We start from the raw sequence: 17,587 nt of genomic DNA on the forward strand, positions 1-17,587 counted from the left end.
GAGAAAGAAATATGGACTTTGGATGTTGGGTTACTTCAATGCCAATATAGTAATGAACATAGCCCAAATCAGTCATTTCAAAACTTTTCCCCAATTCCTTCTTTATGGATTCAATGTAGCTTTCATTGTTCCCTGTCATTAAAAGATCATCTACATATACCACAAGATATACAATTGTTTTGCCAGCTTTCTTGACAAATAAAGTTGCATCATCAAGATCAAAATGATTGAAGTTGAGTTTCAGAAGATGCTCAGTTAGTTTTTCATACCAGGCTCGCGGTGCTTGTTTGAGGCCATACAAGGACTTCACAAGTTTGCATACTTTATGTTCATGTACTTTCACAACAAATCCTTCAGGCTGGGACATAAAAACATTCTCTTTTAAATCTCCATTCAAGAAAGCAGTTTTTACATCCATTTGATGGACTTTCCAACCGTTCTGAGCTGCTAGTGCAAAGAGTGTCCGGATGGTGGCCCATTTTGCTGTGGGGGCAAAAGTCTCCTCATAATCGACCCCTTCTTTCTGTGCAAAACCTTTTGCCACAAGCCTAGCTTTGTGCTCGTCAAGTGAGCCATCAGCTTTGTACTTGTTCTTGTAGACCCACTTGTAGCCAATTGGTTTGGTTCCAAATGGAGGATCAACCAACTTCCAAGTGTCGTTATTTATGAGGGCATCATACTCCTTTTGCATCGCTTCTTTCCATTCATAATGAGAAGTAGATTCTTTAAAGGAATTTGGTTCAAAATCTGTAGACAAGTTCAATTCACAATCATAAGAAACATCCATATCAACAGCTGAATTAGAGTCATCTACATCACCTCCATTTTGCTGGTTTGAATTTCTGGTTCCTGTTTTTCCAATTTCATCAGGATGAAAACTTTCAAGTGTCTTTGTCAGCCACTTTGGGGGACCTTTCTGAGATGGTCCAGGATGCTTTGTTGATTGAGTTGGGACTGAATCAAGATTGAGTCTCCCAATTCTATCAATTACATCACTTAAAGCATCATCCGTTGTTGGAGTTTCATTCGGGGGATACTGTTCTTCAGAAGAAGATTCCACATGTTGATCTAGAATAGGAATCCCTCCGTAAAGATGTGGAATCTGATTATCAAATTCTTGAAATGATTTTGTTTTTGCGAATCTATCCAAGCGATCAAGTTGCCGCTCAACAACATTGTCAGATTTGGATGATTCAAGAAAAATTACATCTCTCGATACAACAAACTTTTTATTTACTTCATCATAGAGACGGTATGCTTTGGAGGTGTTTGAATAACCCAGGAAGATACACTGACGACTTCTAGCACCAAGTTTGTTTCTATGTACCTTTGGTATCAAAGCGTAATAGGTGGAACCAAAGACCCTAAGATGTTTTACCGAAGGAGCATGTCCATACCACAATTCATAAGGAGTCTTGTTTCTTATATCATTACATGGAAATCTATTCTTTATATATGCAGCACATAGGACAACATCAGCCGAAAACATTATCTTTACATTTTTTAAGAAAATCATGGATCGTACCATATTCAAGATTGTTCTGTTCATTCTTTTAGCTACACCATTCTGTTGGGGATTATAAGGCACAATTGTTTGATGTTTGATCCCATGTTGGCGAAGATAGTTTTCAAATTCATTTGATGTGTATTATTTTCCATTATTAGTGCGAATAGACCTAATATGAGATTGTGCATCATTTTCAATCCATTTATGAAAATTCTTGAATGTTTGAAAAGCATCAGATTTGTTCTTCAATAAATAAACCCAACACATTCTGGTGTAGTCATCGACAAATGTCATGATATATTTATTTCCATTTGCAGAAGGAACAAGGATTGGACCACATAAATCTGAATGAATGATTTCAAGCTTCCTATGTGCTCTTGAATGTGAATCATGAAAAGACTGTTTTCTATGCTTTCCCAGAATGCAAGCATCACATTGCTTATGTTTCCTAGGAATTGTAGGCAAACCAGCAACACCATTTTTCTTCAATAAGTGGAGAATGTCATAGTTTAAATGTCCAAATATAGCATGCCATAATAAACTTGATGGAAGTGTACCTTCTTCATGATGAGAAATATATGAGAAATGTTGTGCATGAGCAGAGGTTCCTTGCAGTTTGAGAAGCCTTTCATCTTCTATTCCCCTCATGACAAGTGAGTGGTCAGATGCTTTTCTTACCTCAAGCTTGCCATCAAACATATGAATGGAGTGACCTTGCTGGTGGATGTGGACCAAGGACAGCAAGCTTCTCTTGAGTTGTGGGAGATATAGAACATGATCCAGAAGAAAGTCTGGAAGACCAGGCAGTTTAAGCCTGATTGTGCCAAGCCCTGATGGCTTGATTTTTGATTGATCTACAAATTATACTGCTCCATCAACATTTTCAGTAAAATCTTCAAAAAAATCTTTTCTATGAGTCATGTGACAGGTTGCTCCTGAATCAAGCAACCAATCGTTTTCCCAAGAAGCAAGTGAAGCATTAAACAAATCTTCATTTACTCCAATGTTACATTGTGCCTCAACATAGTGAGCGGACTCAGGTGCTTTACCTTTGTCTGTATCATCAATTTTACCTTTCTGTTGATTTCTTTTCTGCTCAATTTTGTCCCATGGTAGCTTGCATGTAGAGGCATCATGTGATCCATTTCTTTTGCAGCGAATTCAATGCAGATCTGCCTTTTCTCCTTGAGAATGTCTGCCCCCCCTGCCTCTGAAATATCTTCCTCTTCCTCTTCGTCCACCTCTTCCTCTTGTAGAATCTTGAGCAGGATGCTTTTCTTTATGAGCAAGGCACACAGTCTCTTTAGAAGATTCGGGGGCTGTCTTGTTTCCAAAAGCTTTCTCTCTTTCAGAAAACTTTTTCACAAGAGAGTCAAAGGTTATATCTTTGAGATTTCCATTTGCTTGCAAAGACTCAAGATAATTGGAGTAAGTAGGATAGAGTGCCTTGAGAAAAGCAATAAGAGGGATATCCAGCTCAACCTTAGTGGAATTGATATCATGCATTATAGAATTTACTTCAGATGCAAGAGCAAGAGGATCATTATTTTGCAGTTCAAGGGCGAAGAGTTTAATCATGAGTTGAACAACTTCAAGTGCAGAATGTGAGTCATAGAGTTCTCTTATCTTTTGTAAGGCTTCAAAGGCAGTTGAATATGACGAAATATGGCGACTCACCTCTTCATTTACAGATGCTGCAATTAATGCATAAGCTTTGTTGTTCTTGTTTTCCCAAATGACGAGCTCTTTGTCCGAGGTAGGCTGTACTGGGTCTTTTTCTCCTTCTCTGACAAACACTCCTTTCCACAACTCATTGAAGATGAGGGTGTGTTTTATCATTCGGGACCATTCAGGATAGTTCTCCTTGCCAGTGAGAACTATTCCTACCATGGATATGATTGAATGCATTCTGTAAAAATCTGAGAGTTGTGAAAATACTTTTGCTGGCAAAAATGTGCTTTTGTGGAGGAAAAAAAACTTCTGCTACTAAAAGAAAATTGATTCTGATATCAAAATGTATTTTGGCCTCAACTATGTTAGCCACTTTTGAGAATAGCTTTATAAAAAACACCACTATGGTAGCCTAACAGCATGGTATATATATATCCCAGCAACCACAACAAACACTATATACAAAGTGTATTAAAACCATCCAAACACTATTGATATACTATTGATCATTGGAAGGCATGAACAGAATTCTGTTGCGCTAAAGATCTTCACCAGACATTATATACAAAGTGCATTAAGACCATCCAAACGCTATTCATATACTGTGAATAGAATTTTGCTTCAGGTAGCGTTCACCGTGTCTCAAAATTAGTGTTCACGGAGCCAAAACCCACAGTTCGCATCAACATGCAGCGTTTAACAATGTTCAATCCTCCAAAAAGTTCAACACACAACCATGACATTCAATTTAATCGTGGAGTAATGCATCCCATTCAAACAATTTTTAATATTACTCTATTATTCAGACCTCGAGCAACGACAAAAGGAAAAGAATAAATTCGGAATGTGATGCCAAACTTTGGAATAGAACGAGGTCTCGGTTCGCTAGAGAATGCTTCCGCTGCGCCACAACAGTTGCACCACGCTTCCGCTTCACTAGAGAAGTGTCCACAACTCCCAGCAGATGCACCAGCTCACTAGAATCCGGCAGGTCGAACCAGCTCAGAAAGGGTTCTTAAAAAAATGGCAGTCACAAGTTATAAAACAAACGAACAAATATTCGATTGGCTTTAACGCATACACCAAACCACACCGTTCACATGCTCTATTCATCACATTTCCTTTAAGAAAATTCAATCCAGAGTTTCATCGATGAACAACAATGTTAATACGAAGGTATTTGATATAACTTCACAGTGCATGCATTCTGCAGACATTAACCATCCCACTTCTGTCCCTCTATGAATACTGGAGCGTGAATTATGTGTGTCGATGGTGCGCCAGACTCAGAAGACAAAGAAAGGGCTCGTAGACCACAACTCCCTGGAAAAGCCCGCGTCCATGACAGAAACGGTCACCAGGGTCCGCAAGAGCTGGACATACTTCCGCGTGAAAGTGAGGTGGGAGTCCCTGGTTCTGTTTGATAGAACCTACAACGAGTGGGAGATGCTGGGGATCCGCACAGATAGGACAGAATAATCAGGTGAATGCAGTTTTTGTCAGGTTTGCAGTTCATGCAATGGAGGCGCAGGTGCAATAACGCCCTTTTTGAAACGTTTATGAACAGTCAGAGAACTGAACAGTCAGAGAGGACAGAGGACAGAGGCGTTGAGGCAATGAAACACAACGTAGAGGACAGAGGCGTTGAGGACAGAGCTCAGGTCAGAATGACAGAGGACAGCGCTTAGTGGACAGTGCGCAGACTAGCGTATAGCCCACAGTAGAAAAACATGAAGGGAGTTACAACTATTTTGAGAACTGGCTCTGATACCATGTCAGGTTAGGCAGTAACTCCAATAGGTAGTAACACTGATTCGATTTATTTCATTAGGTATGCTATTGTTATATACAAAAGGGTGTGACTGCTCAGTTCATCTCCTGATGACTGTTCACATTCCTAATTTAACTATTTACATAAATTCACCCAATCTTGAGGATTAGGTGTCAACAGTTTTTGAAGATCCTACACTTCCCTAAGGTCCAGGTCCACTTTGGTGTGAATATTTGACAAAGCTGCCCTGAATTTTTTATGCAGTGAGTTCGCCCCATAGTTGGCTAGCCAGTCTGCGACTTTATTGCCTTCACGGAGTACATAACTGGTACTGATGTATTCGAAGTTTGTCAGGGCTTGCTGGATGCGAGAAAGTTGAGATTCCAGTCTCCATCTCCTAGCCACCTTCTGGGGGGAAGATCCATTGATAATCCTTTGTACCATATCTATGATGAGGCATGAGTCCCCCACTATTCTGATTCTTCGATATTGAAGGTTGGAGGCCAGGCTTAGGCCCACTTCCAATCTTGTCAGCTCAGCCACATTATTCATTGTTATACCACATAAGCCAGAGTAAGCTGCCCTTAGGGAGCCTACTGAGTCACGAATGATGCTGCTGAAACCTGTCAGTCCAGGATTACCCTTGGAAGCTCCATTGAAATTAATCTGGAGGCAGCTATCTGAGGGGGAGGAATGAAGAGGGGGAGTGGGCAAGGGGGGTTGTGAGATAGGCATGCTCAGGTAAATCAAAGAAAACAAGAGGTTCAGATGGGCAAGAATCCAGGTTTCTAATGGGTCAGGGTTCTAGTCATCAAGGGACCATGATTTAGAAAGGATGGATTCCTGGATATTCGACATTGTTAGGCTCCATATGTGCACGCTAGACATATTTTCTCCATTTAACGGGACTTGGCTCCTTTCTTTCCAAGCATTCCATAGAATTAGACCCAAGGTTAACCACGAGGCCCAGTTCACCACCAGATTGGAGAATTGGTTAGTCTGCCAGTTCTCAAGGAGATCGTGGATGTCATCTAGATGGGTATCTATTGGGCCAAACAGGTTGGAGGTATGATTCCAAACTTCACATGTTATGGGGCAATCTCCAAAGAGATGGGAAAGGGATTCTTCTGCTTGCTTGCATAGGATACATATTGACGGGCCAACAAAACCCCATTTTTGGAGGCAATCCCAGGTAAGAATCTGCTTGTGGCCCACTAGCCAGAGGAAGTGAGCAACCTTGGGCCATAGGTTGCTTCTCCAGATGTGTCACTAGAAGAGGTGATTCGATTGAGCCTGACCATTAGCCTAGATGAGATAGGCTTCTTTCACTTAAAAGGTTCTTGTCATAGAATGACCCCATCTTAGTTTGTCCATCTCCTGGGATATATGGACCTGATGTTGAGAGAGATAAGTCCCCAGGCATGCACTGACCTCCCATGAGATCGCTCTTGGCCAATCAACACCGTATTTCCATCTTCGTCATCCGTGGTGTTCCACATCTTCCATCCAGTAATCTAATACACGGAGGGTCGAGATTGAGTGGAAGAGGGGTATCAGGTTAGAAAGTGATTGATCTTGAGCAAGTCAGGGGAGATGCTTCCAGGAGTCCTACCAGAAGAGGGAGGATTTCCCATTCCTTACTTCCCAGAAGAAGTAGTCTCAAATTATATCACTATTATTATTAGCGTGATTCCATATTGTAGATCCAGTGCTTGTAAGAGGTTCACGAAGGCAGGCTTCCTGCAATTTTCCTTGTCCATATTTTTGAGACCAGATCATCTTCTAGAGTTCATTCCCTCCTTGTATCCACTGCCACTAGAGATTTTCTCTGAGGGTGTCACTCAAGACATTCGGATCGCGCAAACCGAGCCCTCCCATGGTCTTTGGGAGATAAAGTTTATGCCAGGCTACTAATGGCCACTTCCATTCCATGGTTGCCCCACTCCAAAGGAATCTTCTAAACGCAACAACCAACTTGACATAGATGCTCTTACGGGCCAAGAGGGAAGATAGTTGAAATAACGACATAGCTTGCAAAGCATATTTCACCAAGGTGGCCCTCCCTACCAGGTTGAGAACATGGAAGGTTCAGGTTGATACTTTTTGGAGAGATTATTGCAAAGGTTTTTCCAGGGGGCAATGTGGAGGAGGTTGACAATGAGGGATATCCCCAAATATTTATAAGGGAGATATCTAATTGAAAAACCCACAGCTCGTGCAAGAAAAGCTTGGAAAGGCCTGGGAGTGTGAAAGAAATAACCCTTGGTTCTTGTCACACACTCTTATTCAATGATTTTTGTGCATTTGAAACTATTTCTCCCTTGTTCTTCCTTGGTACTCCTAAACACTTTCTGGCATGCATTGGCACACCTTAGCACATGGCACATCTTGTCATGCTACCCTATCCTCTAGCAATCCTTATCACTGCCTAGCATACCTTGTCAGTCCCTCCTTAGCACACCCTAAACGCACCAAGACTTCCTATCACAAACTCTTATTCATTCATTTCCATGCATTAATTTGACATAGTTCTCCCTTTTGTTTCCATAGAACTCCCTAACACTTCCTAGCACGTATTGGCACACCCTGACACTTGGCACATCTTGGCCGCATGATTCCTAGACACTCTAGCATGCCTTAGCACTACCTATCATACCATGTCACTCCATCCTTACCACACCTTGACGTCGTTGACACTCCTTGTCACTCACTCTTATTCATTCGTTTTCATGAATTTTGACCTACTGCTCCATTGAGTTTCCCTAGCACTCACTATCACTCCTTACCACTCTTACGCACACCTTGGAACTTGGTACATCTTGGCATGTTTCCCTAGCACTCTAGCATGCCTTGGCACTACATAACATAACTTGTCACTCCCTCCTTAGTAGTTGAAACTCACTAACACTCCCTATCACATACTCTTATTCATTCATTCATTTCAATGCAATTGAAACTGGTGCTCCCTTGTTTTTCCTTGGCACTCTCTAACACTCCCTAGCATGTGTTGACGCCACACCCTAACACTTGACACATATTGGAATGCCTTAACACTTGGCATGTATTGGCATGCCTAACATTCCTTGGAATTTTCTAGCATGTGTTAGCACTTCTTGGCATTCCCTGGCATACCTTGTCACTCCCTAGTTGTCATGCCCTTATAGATAGCCTTACTTTTTTTGTGACTAGGGAACCCAACCAAGTCATTGAAAAATAGTGTTTTCCTAGCCCAAAGTCTCCCTTTGTCTGAAACTGCTTTGTCTAGCCCCTTATCACAATTGTAGGCTTGCCTCCTGCAAGTCCTATTATAAAATTCTCCTAACACACTTGGTCCTTGGGACACCTGGAATTCACCGACACTCCCTGGAACACACTCATATTTGTTCATTTACATGCATTTTTACCTAGTTCTCCCTTGCGATTCCCTGACACTCCCCAACACTCCTTGAAATGAATTGACACTGTCTAGAATTTGTTAGCACACTTTTTCATTCCTTGGCATTCCCTGACACTCCTTAGCTATCATGCCCTTGAAACTACCCTTACTTTATTTTGTAACTTGAGAACCCAAAAAAATCCTACCTCAAATACAAAAACTTGACCAAGTTACAGTTACTACAACTATATACTATTCCTTGTTCACCCAAGAAATTCCCATAACTCTTCTTACGATGCTCATGTCGAATCTAAAATCATACAACTTAACAAGTTACAAAGACAAGACTCACATCCAACCATGTTCATAAAACAACTAAGCAACATAGTTTACATTTTGACATGTTAGCACGTCTAACAATACCTTGGCATTATGTGGCACATGGTATCATTCCCTGCATTCTTTAACATGATTTAGCACTCCCTAGCACACCCTAACACCTATCACACCTAGAACTCACTAACGCTCCCCATCACACTCTTATTCATTCATTTCCATGCATTTGAAACTAGTGCTCCCTTGTGTTTCCCTCGCACTTGGCCCTAACAAACGCTAGAATGTGTTGGCGCCACACCTTGACGCCTGACACATCTTTGCATGCCTTAGAACTTAGCATGTATTGGCATGAAAAACATTCCTTGGAACTATCTAGCATGTGTTATTACTTCATGGAATTCCCTAGAACACCTTGGCACTCCCTAGTTGTCATGCCCTCATAGATAGACTTACTTTTTTTGCGACTTGGGAACCCAACCAAGTCATTGGAAAAACAATGTTGTGCCCAACCCAAAGTCTCCCTTTCTCTGCAATTTCTTTTTCCACACCTTATCACAACCATAGGCTTGCCTCCTACAAGTCCTATTCCAAACTTCTCCTAAAACACTTCATCCTTGGGACACCTAGAATTTGTTAATAGTCCTTGACACACACTCTTATTCGTTCATTTCCAAGAATTTTGACCTAGTTCTCCCTTGTGTTCCCTTGGAACTGCCTAACACTCCTCAACATGCATTGAAATTTTCTGGCATGTGTTAGTATGCATTTTCATTCCTTGACATGTCCTGACCCTCTCTAGCTATCATGCCCTCACACTACCTAATGAGTCTCATCATTGAGTAATTATATGGACCTTAATTGGCCTTAATTCACATCCTATCTTAGTCAAACCAACTATTCTTACAACTAATTGCATACTTTTGATTATATTTTGCTTATGAAATGATTTAGAGTTGGATATTTTGCTTTGTGGTCTAATGTGCATGTAATGTAGGAATAAAGGATAAAAGCAAGGGAAATGTAGGGATAAAAGGTAAAAGCAAGGAACTACGGTAAAAGACCTTGGTAAAAACTCAAATGGGACAAGGGAGAGGAATTACACGAGGTAAACCTTCCTCATTTACTTCCCATCCATTCGAATATCCCTCCATCCGCTGAAAGTACAAACAACCAAATCTGAAGTACTAAAAGACAACCAAGCAAGTGGAAGTACAAGTAGCCTCCCTACTAGAAGGCAACTAAGCTAGTGAAAGTGATAGGACAAGTTACCATTAAGATGGGAGCTGTACCTCCCTAATTTTGAGGGAAGTCATTGAGACTTTGGATTTATAAATATAGAGGCTTAGGACCTCAGTTGTTTTAGGCAGTTAACCAATAGTCAGTCAGTCAGTTAGCTCGTATTTAGAATTTTTGTCCAGTTGCTTATGAGATGAGTTTTGATTCAAGCCAACATTGAGTTAGCTCAGAGGGTTGAAGCTCTTGGGTTAGGGCCCAACCCTAGCAGCCAAAGCTCCTCTTTCTTGTATTGTTAAGTAGCTTAGCTTACTACTTTTTGTCCATTTGTTTAATCAGATGCATTCCCATTACAAAAACAATATAGATGCATGCTTGATTGCTCATTTGATTAAGTAGATGCATTTTTATTCTAGTGGTTCAACATATATTCATGGTTTTCTTGTTCATTTATTGAAGTGGCTTCCTGTTCCCTGTTTGTTTGCTTGAATAGTTGTAGTCCATTACAACAGGGTAGAACAGAGTAGTTGTGTTTCAGTTTGTTCCATCCATGTTTGCATTGAATCAAGAGGTTAGCAAGGAAAAGATCCACAAGGTTGCTCACAGGTGTCTCGGCCTCACCTCCTCCTTTTGGGACTATGGTGTGAGTAAGAAACCCTGCAACAACCCCAAAAACACAAGGTTTAGGTTTTCATGGAGTTCTGTCATTCAAACACAGTCACTGAGTTCATCGTCACTCTTTCCTTGTCTAGTCATCAGCTTGATCTCTCCCTCCTCATCATTTGACCTCACTCACCGTCCCATGCCAGTTTCCTTCAGCACGAAACGCCTGAGCAGGGGACTGTTGAATTCGCTTTCAAACAGTCTTTGCTGACAAATCGTCTTTCACAAGCCAAATTGTCCAATCACCGCTCAAATTATTTTTCTCATTTGACTTTTCACTCTTTAAATCCCGACCATTGATCTTCCCTACCAGATCTGACGGCTGTCACGCACCTGCTCACCAACTCTCTTCATCAACCTCCACCGTAGATCTACCTTGATAGATCCGACGGTCATCGCATCATATCGTGTGGATTTCTGTCTGACCGTTATTGGGCTAAGAGCACGTGATATGGCTAGTTTCCCCATGATATGTGTCGGCCGGGGAAGCTAATCAAGCAAAATTCGACAAAACTATTTACAGCTATGAGGGAACGCGAGATATCGCCTACTGCCCTCCAAACCCGCTTGTCATTTTAGCACGTTCAATTTTCACGCTCCAACCTCCACTGTCGATCTGCCATGCCAGATCGGCCAGTTTCCACTTCACCCAATACCATTTCCGCACGTTTTCTCTTGATCATGATATCTGTTGTCCATCTGTCAACTGCTCGTGCGATATAATCCTAGTCGTCCAATCCTGTTAGGCCACCATGTCCACCCATTTTCCTATGTACCCTCGTACTCTCTGATCTCGATTGTTCATCTACCCTTCACCTTCCTAATCCAACGGTCCTCATGCTTTTTTGCTTCACCCAAATCCTCCTTTCGCCATTTAGGCCTCTGATCGCTCCCCCGCTTAGACATAGGCTTAGCCTAGTTGCATTTTTGACCCCCTTTGGCTAATTCTAGTGCTTTTTACTTCTGCAATCCAGATAACAGTAGTAAGTTAGTGTTAATTTCCAATTCCATTCACGCATAGTTGTTTCTATGATTAACCAGGTTATGGTGTGATTTAGGGTTGCATGTTGTTTTCTTATTCCTGCAGTAGATTAGCTCTCTCGTAGACTAGGTTTTCTCTCCTTCCATCAACATCAAGCTTCTTCTGACCCTATAGAAGTTTGGCTTGGAACCCTTGGGGTCTCTTGCCAGATGAGCAGTGACAACAGGTAGTACCGCCAATCCTACTTGTGTATATAGCATAGTCACCTCCAAGTTTGTATGAAACCTAGGTTGAAAAGTAAAGCTGGTAGCCCTGGGAGTTGCAACATTCTTGCTACAATACCTAGGCTCACCACTAACCTTAATTTTTTCAGACTTGGGAACCCAACCAAGTCCTGCCTCGACTACAAAAACTTGACCAAGTTACAACTACTACAACTATACTATGCCTTGTTCACCTAAGAATTACCTATAACTCATCTCAAGCTACTCATGTCCAATCTCAACTCACCCCACTTAGCAAGTTACCAAGTGAAGGCTCACGTCCAACCGTGGTAATAAAACAACTAAGCAACATAGTTTACATTTGACATGCCATAGAACCTTGTACATCTAACAATCCCTTGGCACTATGTGGCACATGTTAGTATACCCTACATTCCTTGGAATGCTTTGGCACTTCCTAGCACACCCTACCACTCCTTGACATGACCTGGAACTCTACCAAGCCTTGGCACTTCCTAGGATATAACCTTGTCACTCCCTCCTTAACACACTTGGAACTCACTAATACTCCCTATCACGCACTCTCATATGTTCATTTCCATGCATTTTGAACTAGTTCTCTCTTGTTTTTTCATAGCACTCCCTAACACCTCCTGGCACACATTGCAACACCATGGAACCTGGAACATCTTAGCATGTCACCTTGGAACTCTAACATTCCTTGACACTACCTAACATACCTTGTCACTCCCTCCTTAGCACACCTAGAACTCACTGACACTCCCTGTCACACACTCTTATTGATTCATTTCCATGCATTTGAAACTAACGCTCCCTTGTGTTTCCTGGCACTCCATAACACTCCCTAGCATGCATTAGCATGCCCTAGCACCTAACACATCTTGGCATGTTTCTTTGACCTCTAACATGCCTTAACACTTCCTAACAAACCTTGTCACTCCCTTTTTAGCACACTTGGACCTCATTCACACTTCCTATCACAAACTCTTATTTGTTCATTTGCATGCAATAATTTGACCTAGTGTTCTCTTATGTTTCCTTGGCACTCCCTAACACTTCCTAGCACATGTTGGCACACCCTGGCACCTGGCACATCTTGGGTGCATGTCGCCCTGCCACTCTAGCATGACTTAGTGATGCCTAACATACCATGGTACTCACTCCTTAGCACACTTGGAACTCACTGAAACTCCTTGTCACACACTCTTATTCATTCATTCGATCCATTTTAACCTATTTCTCCCTTGTGTTTCCCTGACACTCCTTAACACTCCTTAGCACGCATTGGCACACCCTAGAACTTGGCACATCTTGGTATGTTTCCCTAGCACTCTAGCATGCCTTGAAACTACCTAACATACCTTGTCACTCCCTCCTTAGCACACCTGGAACTTGTTGACACTTCATTTCCATGCATTCGAAACTAGTGCTCCCTTGTGTTTCCCTGATACTTGGCCCTCACACTCCCTAGCATGCATTTGCACACCCTGGCACCTGACACATCTTGGCATGCCTTAGAACTTGGCTTGTCTTGGCATGCCTATCATGCCTTGGAACTATCTAGCATGTGCTAGTACTTTCTAGCTTTCCTTGGAACACCTTGGTACTCCCTAGCTATCATGCCCTCATAGATAACCTTACTTTTTTTGCGACTTGGGAACCAACCAAGTCATTGGAAAAACAATGTTGTGCCCAACCCAAAGTCTCTATTTGTCTAAAACTTCTTTGTCTAGGCCCTTATTGTAACCATAGGATTGCCTCCTACAAGTATTATTCTGACCTTATCCTAACACACTTTATCCTTGAGACACCTAGAATTCGTTGACACTCCTTGGCACACACTCTTATTTGTTCATTTCCATGCATTTTGACCTAGTTCTCCCTTGTGATGTTATGGCAGTCCCTAACACTCCTCAACATGCATTGACACTATCTCACATGCGTTAGCATTCCTTTTCATTCCTTGGCATGCCTTGGCACTCCTTAGCTATCATTCCCTTACTTTTTTTGGGACTTGGGAACCCAATCAAGTCTTGCCTCGACTACAACAACTTGACCAAGTTACAACTACTACAACTAGACTATGAATTGTTCACCTAAGAGCTTACTATAACTCATCTTAGGCGGCTGTGAATATATTTGTGGACCATTACAAAGTTTTATAGTATTATACTGCCCTTTATGAAACCCACTTTTCTCTTATGGGTTAATTTTTATTGAATGAACTTTTAAATGGTTTCTAATGATTTTTGTCAAGACCCTATATGAAATATTGCACAATGACACTAAATGGCACGTATCAAAACCAACAAGATCCATTTATTTCTATAATAGTGTAAGACAGGATGTGTTTATCACCTCATCTGTAGATGCCCCATTTATTATGATATTCAAGGGATGTTCTATTGTCTTTATCCACATAAATGCTTTAAATAACCTCACATTAGCCATGAGTGGTGAGTCCAAGGGTGAATGTGTGAAACTATTAAAGTTACATCATGTTTAATTTCCTTTTACATCGTGAGGTTGTTCTCGATTAAGGTTGATGCATCATCACAAGGGAGCATGACACATTTTTGTGAGGGAGCGATTAAAGTTGTAACACAATTCAAGTGATATACACCTCCAATGTAAAAGTCATTATTATATGCTTATGTAAGGTAATTAGAGAGGTTATTTATAGCCAATACATTCAGTGTACTTGGAATTCATATTTTCATTGCCTCGACTCTAAGATGGATTTGTACTAGGTACACTTCATGCAAATGAGAGGGGGTGTTAGTGTTTAACCCACATATGCACCAGAGCATTGGATGTTGCTCTTAGATTCCCCTTGTTGTGTTCGAAGTGGGTTTACATTAGCATTAAGTTGAAACTAATCATCATGATCTTCCTCTTCTCAATAACATTTGCTAGCTTTTCCATATACATGAGATAGAGTTAGAGGTTCACCTCATATGTAGAAGCTGCATTTATTATGAGATTCAAGGGATATTATATTGTCTATATCAAGATTTGGATGGTTCATTGTCTACATTCTTTCAATACATGTCTAGCTCTTTTTATGAGCGAGGTTCTTGGATTTAGATATTTATATAAAGCCTTATGTGACCTTCCCCATTTGAACTCTTTTAAGGGGGTCACCTCCTTCCATGTCGGCTTGCCTACTTAGGGCCAAACTTTGACAAACCAAGATTCAAACTTCTTCAACTATCAAATTAGTGAGGCCTCATACCTCATCTTGGCCTTAATGGGACATATTAGTTCAAAGATACTTATGAGGATTTCCCATTGTAAATTGTAGGTTGGATGTCATAGGACCTATTACCCCCCTTTATATATGGGTTTTTAGAGTAAATTTATAAATTTTCATTGTCATATTAGCCTCTGGAATTATTTTCACATTGATCATTTTCTAGATGAGGTATATACATCTATATGTAATTCATGGATTTATCATTGGCTCAATCACACCTTTCCTTGGCCATCTAGGACCCTAGGTGTAGGAATAGGTTGCTTTAGCTACCCCATTTAGCTTGATATGTATGGTCCATGTGTATATGATATATTGAATGTGTATTATTTTTATTGTGATCGCTTAAGAAATCTATTCTAACTCTTAATGCTTTGCCTATAAATTCTAAGTTGGATTGTCCCATGGTGTTTCATAATTTTACTTAAAGAAGTGTGTCATCTTGATGGTTTGGGAATATACTTGGTGATTTGAGTAGGTGCTACACATCAATATTATTGTACCCCTTATTTCCCTTAGTCAAATTTTATCCCATGTCATTCTATAGGATATTCATTCATTTTCCTCGGGTGAGACCTTTATGATTAAGCATTCATAGATTTGTGGCAAATTATTTCCCCTTTTGTCATTTGTGATGAAAGAAAAGAAAAAATTGAAAGCCAAAATAATTAAAGATACACTAATACGATGTATCTAAGTCTAAACTTGAAGGTTGAAGTGCAAATGCATGTAAATTTTATATCTATGAGTTGTTCCAAACTAATGAAAAACTCATTCCCTAAGTCCTAGATATAAGAAAAAGGTGAAGAAAGGAAAATTAGGCCCGATGAATGGTAACCCATGATAATGAAACCCAAGAGCTCAAAATGAAAACTGCAGCTATTTCTAATTGTTGCCTTTGAACACTAAATGAGTGGTGTGATGAAGGAAGTATCCCAAGTAGAAATCAACTAGCCTTAGATGAATTCCAAATTCTTGAAATATAATAGTGAGAAAGTGTGGCCTTTGGGTAATATCTTGGGCAACATCCCACATTCTCTAGTTCAAAAGAACATCCTTGAATCCCTTTTATTTCTATTTCCGCCAACATCAATCTAATAAAACAACGATAAAACCTAGTGTTTATGATATAAAATAAGTTTGGGATGGAAAGCCATGTTGAATGCATGGAGGCTTGAAATTCCAAATGGAACACAAGTGGGAAAATGTTGCATTTATCTCGAATGTTTATGTAATAAAGTTTTGTTGTGAGGGAAATCACATAAAGTAAAGGAGAGAGGACAAGAGTAGGGTTGAACAACAAATGAACCACATAGGCATTGAGAAGAACACCTTGGAGTGAGGAGCTTCCCTTTCATTGAGAATGATTATGTTTACAAAGCTCATCAAATGCATGGATGAGGGTCACATGCTAAGTGTCGTGGGGGAGGGAAAGTAATTAGCACCCTTGGGTGGCTCTAATGCAAAGAGTTAGACATAATCCACATTATATGTGAGTGTGGATCAATACGATATCACTAATTTACCATTCCATTGATTATTCTCCAAATATGGGCTAAATGTCTTGTAGCCTTGAGGGTTAGTTTAAGTAGCCATGAGTAAGATGTGAGATCTATCTCTCCATTTTCATGAGGTTAGATGTTCAATTCTCTTGGTCCTCTAGGGACAAGATGCTTGGAAGTTGGGCAATGATGGTCTACCTAAATTACCATCCATCAAAGATGGTGAAGTCTATGGAATTTTCCCATGCATATATATGTAAAATAAGGCCACACATAAGGTGGGTGCTCTCCTTGTGGTTTCACCCCATTGACATAATCATTTATGTCACACAAGGCCCAACCTTTTTTGGAAGACTATTGTTGAAGGAAAAACATAGGAACTCGGTGGAGAAGAAGCAAAACTCCTTGTCATTGGAGGGTCATATTTTGATCACATGAAGGAAAGTCAATGCTTTTGGGAATATCTGGAATTAGGATACAATGTTAGAGGTCTCAATTGTATGAGAGCTCAATATCTTCTTATTAGGAGGAGATATATGCAATAGTTTAGACATCACATAAACACAATGAGATTACTTAATTCTGAAAACTCTAATATATGATGTAATACACACGTTTTATAAACAAAAATAAATAAATATTTATCATTCTCAATATATTATTATTCTAATTTGATTTAAAATAAGTCCTTAGATTTATCCACACATATTATTAGTTACACCACACACATTTTAAAATGAAATAAATTAATAAAAAAAAAAAATAGAAGTCAAAGTGATTTACCACTTGACTCTACCCCCATTTAGAAAATTTCACCACCATTATCTAACCATGTGTTACCACGGAAAAATAATCAAGAGCGGGAAACAAAACATTTGAAAACCATTACCTGACCATGCATTACCTCCTTGCACAATCAACTAAGGGTGGGAAGCAAAGTGGTTTCAAGTTTAAAACATAACTTTTCTATCAGACCATTGATTCAGAGTCTAAAAAGAAGAAAGCCAGAGAGGTTTGGCTTCTTACTCATTTCAAAGATGTTGTCAGT

At 40.3% G+C, this 17,587-nt stretch overlaps 1 pseudogene; it reads left to right on the top strand.

The window, feature by feature from the left end:
- Nucleotides 1–4,450: 4,450 nt before the first annotated feature.
- The window catches only part of LOC149170993 (photosystem I chlorophyll a/b-binding protein 3-1, chloroplastic pseudogene), a 38,315-nt pseudogene continuing 25,178 nt past the window's right edge, over nt 4,451–17,587 (top strand).

This window comes from Pinus tabuliformis, chromosome 4_2, assembly GCF_031772625.1.
Source record: "Pinus tabuliformis cultivar Carrire ecotype Pingquan chromosome 4_2, CPIR1, whole genome shotgun sequence".
In the NCBI taxonomy this organism is placed as follows: Eukaryota; Viridiplantae; Streptophyta; class Pinopsida; order Pinales; family Pinaceae; genus Pinus; species Pinus tabuliformis.